The sequence below is a fragment of the Oncorhynchus nerka genome, linkage group LG4 (genome assembly GCF_034236695.1).
Source record: "Oncorhynchus nerka isolate Pitt River linkage group LG4, Oner_Uvic_2.0, whole genome shotgun sequence".
Classification (NCBI taxonomy): Eukaryota; Metazoa; Chordata; class Actinopteri; order Salmoniformes; family Salmonidae; genus Oncorhynchus; species Oncorhynchus nerka.
The window spans coordinates 82,628,530-82,634,529 of record NC_088399.1 but is presented as its reverse complement, the minus strand read 5'-3'; positions in this window follow the sequence as shown (position 1 = coordinate 82,634,529).

Genomic DNA, 6,000 nt, shown 5'->3' with positions numbered 1-6,000 from the left:
CCCACCTCCACCACTCTCTCTTCCTCATCCCCACCTCCACCACTCTCTCTTCCTCATCCCCCCACCTCCACCACTCCCTCTTCCTACCACCTCCACCACTCCCTCTTCCTTATCCCGCCACCTCCACCACTTTCTCTTCCTCATCCCCCAAACTCCACCACTCTCTCTTCCTCATCCCCTCACCTCCACCACTCTCTCTTACTCATCCCCCAAATCCACCACTCTCTCTTCCTTATCCCCCCACCTCCACAACTCTCTCTTCCTCATCCCCCACCTCCACCACTCTCTCTTCCTCATCCCCAACCTCCACCACTCTCTCTTCCTCATCCCCCACCTCCACCACTCTCTCTTCCTCATCCCCCACCTCCACCACTCTCTCTTCCTCATCCCCCCACCTCCACCAATCTCTCTTACTCATCCCCCAACTTCCACCACTCCCTCTTCCTCCCACCTCCACCACATCCTCTTCCTTATTCCCCCACCTCCACCACTCTCTCTTCCTCACCCCCCACCTCCACCACTCTCTCTTCCTCATCCCACCACCTCCACCACTCTCTCTTCCCTTATCCCCCCACCTCCACCACTCTCTCTTCCTCATCCCCCACCTCCACCACTCTCTCTTCCTCATCCCCAACCTCCAACACTCTCTCTTCCTCATCCCCCCACCTCCACCACTCCTCTTCCTCATCCCCCCACCTCCACCACTCTCTCTTCCTCATCCCCCACCTCCACCACTCTCTCTTCCTCATCCCCCACATCCACCACTCTCTCTTCCTCACCCCCACCTCCACCACTCTCTCTTCCTCATCCCCCCACCTCCACCACTCCCTCTTCCTACCACCTCCAACTCCACCACTCCCTCTTCCTTATCCCCCCACCTCCACCACTCTCTCTTCCTCATCCCCCCTCCCACTCCCTCTTCCTCACCCTCCACCTCCACCACTCTCTCTTCCTTATCCCCCCACCTCCACCACTCTCTCTTCCTCACCCTCCACCTCCACCACTCTCTCTTCCTTATCCCCCACCTCCACCACTCTCTCTTCCTCATCCCCCACCTCCACCACTCTCTCATCCTCATCCCCCACCTCCACCACTCTCTCTTCCTCATCCCCCCTCCACCTCCACCACTCCCTCTTCCTCATCCCCCACCTCCACCACTCTCTCTTTCTCATCCCCCACCTCCACCACTCCCTCTTCCTACCACCTCCACCACTCCCTCTTCCTTATCCCCCACCTCCACCACTCTCTCTTCCTCATCCCCCAACCTCCACCACTCTCTCTTCCACATCCCCCCACATCCACCACTCTCTCTTCCTCATCCCCCACCTCCACCATTCTCTCTTCCTTATCCCCCACCTCCACCACTCTCTCTTCCTCATCCCCCCACCTCCACCACTCTCTTTACTCATCTCCCAACCTCCACCACTCCCTCTTCCTCATTCCCCCACCTCCACCACTCTCTCTTCCTCATCCCCCACCTCCACCACTCTCTCTTCCTCATCCCCCACCACCTCCACCACTCTCTCTTCCTTATCCCCCCACCTCCACCACTCTCTCTTCCTCATCCCCCCACCTCCACCACTCTCTCTTCCTCATCCCCCACCTCCACCACTCTCTCTTCCTCATCCCCCCACCTCCACCACTCTCTCTTCCTCATCCCCCACCTCCACCACTCTCTCTTCCTCATCCCCCCCCACCTCCACCACTCCCTCTTCCTACCACCTCCACCACTCCTCTTCCTTATCCCCCACCTCCACCACCTCCACCACTCTCTTTCTCTTCCTCATCCCCAAACTCCACCACTCTCTCTTCCTCATCCCTCACCTCCACCACTCTCTCTTACTCATCCCCCAAATCCACCACTCTCTCTTCCTCATCCCCCACCTCCACCACTCTCTCTTCCTCATCCCCCACCTCCACCATTCTCTCTTCCTTATCCCCCCACCTCCACCACTCTCTCTTCCTCATCCCCCACATCCACCACTCTCTCTTCCTCCACCCCCCCCCACCTCCACCACTCTCTCTTCCTCATCCCCCCACCTCCACCACTCCCTCTTCCTACCACCTCCAACTCCACCACTCCCTCTTCCTTATCCCCCCACCTCCACCACTCTCTCTTCCTCATCCCCCCACCTCCACCACTCCCTCTTCCTCACCCTCCACCTCCACCACTCTCTCTTCCTTATCCCCCCACCTCCACCACTCTCTCTTCCTCACCTCCACCTCCAACACTCTCTATTCCTTATCCCCCCACCTCCACCACTCTCTCTTCCTCTCATCCCCCACCTCCACCATTCTCTCATCCTCATCCCCCACCTCCACCACCTCTCTCTTCCTCCTCATCCCCCCACCTCCACCACTCCCTCTTCCTCATCCCCCACCTCCACCACTCTCTCTTTCCTCATCTCCCACCTCCACCACTCCCTCTTCCTCCCCACCTCCACCACATCCTCTTCCTATTCCCCCACCTCCACCACTCTCTCTTCCTCATCCCCCCAAATCCACCACTCTCTCTTCCTTATCCCCCCACCTCCACCACTCTCTCTTCCTCATCCCCCCACCTCCACCACTCTCTCTTTCCTCATCCCCCCACCTCCACCACTCTCTCTTCCTCATCCCCCACCTCCACCACTCTCTCTTCCTCATCCCCCCCTCCACCACTCTCTCTTCCTCATCCCCCACCTCCACCACTCTCTCTTCCTCATCCCCCACCTCCACCACTCTCTCTTCCTCATCCCCCTCCACCTCCACCACTCTCTCTCCTTATCCCCCACCTCCACCACTCCCCACTCTTCTTCCTCATCCCCCACCTCCACCACTCTCTCTTCCTCATCCCCCCCCCATCCACCACTCTCTCTTCCTCATCCCCCACCTCCACCACTCTCTCTTCCTCATCCCCCCACCTCCACCACTCTCTCTTCCTCATCCCCCCACCTCCACCACTCTCTCTTCCTCATCCCCCACCTCCACCACTCTCTCTTCCTCATCCCCCACCTCCACCACTCTCTCTTCCTCATCCCCCCTCCCTCACCTCCACCACTCCCTCTTCCTCATCCCCCACCTCCACCACTCCTCTTCCCCCCCCACCTCCACCACTCTCTCTTCCTCATCCCCCAACCTCCCCACTCTCTCTTCCTCATCCCCCCACCTCCACCACTCTCTCTTCCTCATCCCCCAACCTCCACCACTCTCTCTTCCTCATCCCCCACCTCCACCACTCTCTCTTCCTTATCCCCCCTCCTCCACCACTCTCTCTTCCTCACCCCACTCTCCACCTCCACCACTCTCTCTTCCTTATCCCCCCACCTCCACCACTCTCTCTTCCTCATCCCCCACCTCCACCACTCTCTCTTCCTCATCCCCCACCTCCACCACTCTCTCTTCCTCCCCCCATCCCCCCTCTCTCTTCCCTCACCCTCCACCACTCTCTCTTCCTCATCCCCCCACCTCCACCACTCTCTCTTCCTCATCCCCCACCTCCACCACTCTCTCTTCCTCATCCCCCCCACCTCCACCACTCTCTCTTCCTCATCCCCCACCTCCACCACTCTCTCTTCCTCATCCCCACCTCCACCACTCTCTCTTCCTCATCCCCCACCTCCCCCACTCTCTTCCTCACCCCTCCACCACTCTCTTCCTCATCCCCCACCTCCACCACTCTCTCTTCCTCATCCCCCACCTCCACCACTCTCTCTTCCTCATCCCCCCACCTCCACCACTCTCTCTTCCTCATCCCCACCTCCACCACTCCCTCTCTTCCTTATCCCCCACCTCCACCACTCTCTCTTCCTCATCCCCCACCTCCACCACTCTCTCTTCCTCATCCCCCCACCTCCACCACTCTCTCTTCCTCATCCCCCACCTCCACCACTCTCTTCTTCCTCATCCTCCCACCCACCTCCACCACTCTCTCTTCCTCATCCCCCCCCCACCTCCACCACTCTCTCTTCCTCATCCCCCCCCACCTCCACCACTCTCTCTTCCTCATCCCCCCACCTCCACCACTCTCTCTTCCTCATCCCCCACCTCCACCACTCTCTCTTCCTCATCCCCCCACCTCCACCACTCTCTCTTCCTCATCCCCCACCTCCACCACTCTCTCTTCCTCATCCCCCACCTCCACCACTCTCTCTTCCTCATCCCCCACCTCCACCACTCTCTCTTCCTCATCCCCCACCTCCACCACTCTCTCTTCCTCATCCCCCACCTCCACCACTCTCTCTTCCTCATCCCCCACCTCCACCACTCTCTCTTCCTCACCCCACCTCCACCACTCTCTCTTCCTCATCCCCCACCTCCACCACTCTCTCTTCCTCATCCCCCACCTCCACCACTCTCTCTTCCTCATCCCCCACCTCCACCACTCTCTCTTCCTCATCCCCCCACCTCCACCACTCTCTCTTCCTCATCCCCCACCTCCACCACTCTCTCTTCCTCATCCCCACCTCCACCACTCTCTCTTCCTCATCCCCCCACCTCCACCACTCTCTCTTCCTCATCCCCCACCTCCACCACTCTCTTCCTCATCCCCCACCTCATCCCTTCTTCCCACCACCTCCACTCCACCACTCCACTCTTCCTCATCCCCCACCTCCACCACTCTCTCTTCCTCATCCCCCACCTCCACCACTCTCTCTTCCTCATCCCCCACCTCCACCACTCTCTCTTCCTCATCCCCCACCTCCACCACTCTCTCTTCCTCATCCCCCACCTCCACCACTCTCTCTTCCTCATCCCCCACCTCCACCACTCTCTCTTCCTCACCCTCCCCCACCTCCACCACTCTCTCTTCCTCATCCCCCACCTCCACCACTCTCTCTTCCTCATCCCCCACCTCCACCACTCTCTCTTCCTCATCCCCCACCTCCACCACTCTCTCTTCCTCATCCCCCACCCCCACTTTCTCCACCACTCTCTCTTCCTCATCCCCCACCTCCACCACTCTCTCTTCCTCATCCCCCACCTCCACCACTCTCTCTTCCTCATCCCCCCACCTCCACCACTCTCTCTTCCTCATCCCCCCCCTCTTCCTCCACCACTCTCTCTTCCTCATCCCCCCACCTCCACCACTCTCTCTTCCTCATCCCCCACCTCCACCACTCTCTCTTCCTCATCCCCCACCTCCACCACTCCCTCTTCCTCATCCCCCACCTCCACCACTCTCTCTTCCTCATCCCCCCACCTCCACCACTCTCTCTTCCTCATCCCCCCACCTCCACCACTCTCTCTTCCTCATCCCCCACCTCCACCACTCTCTCTTCCTCATCCCCCACCTCCACCACTCTCTCTTCCTCATCCCCCACCTCCACCACTCTCTCTTCCCCCCACCTCCACCATTCTCTTCCTTATCCCCCACCTCCACCACTCCCTCTTCCTTCCTCCCCCCCACCTCCACCACTCTCTCTTCCTCATCCCCCACCTCCACCACTCTCTCTTCCTCATCCCCCCACCTCCACCACTCTCTCTTCCTCATCCCCCACCTCCACCACTCTCTCTTCCTCATCCCCCCACCTCCACCACTCTCTCTTCCTCATCCCCCACCTCCACCACTCTCTCTTCCTCATCCCCCACCTCCACCACTCTCTCTTCCTCATCCCCCCTCACCTCCACCACTCTCTCTTCCTCATCCCCCACCTCCACCACTCTCTCTTCCTCATCCCCCACCTCCACCACTCTCTCTTCCTCATCCCCCCTCCACCTCCACCTCACCCCCACCTCCACCACTCTCTTCCTCATCCCCCCACCTCCACCACTCTCTCTTCCTCATCCCCCACCTCCACCACTCTCTCTTCCTCATCCCCCACCTCCACCACTCCCTCTTCCTTCCACCACTCTCTCTTCCTCATCCCCCCAACCTCCACCACTCTCTCTTCCTCATCCCCCACCTCCACCACTCTCTCTTCCTCATCCCCCCACCTCCACCACTCTCTCTTCCTCATCCCCCACCTCCACCACTCTCTCTTCCTCATCCCCACCTCCACCACTCTCTCTTCCTCATCC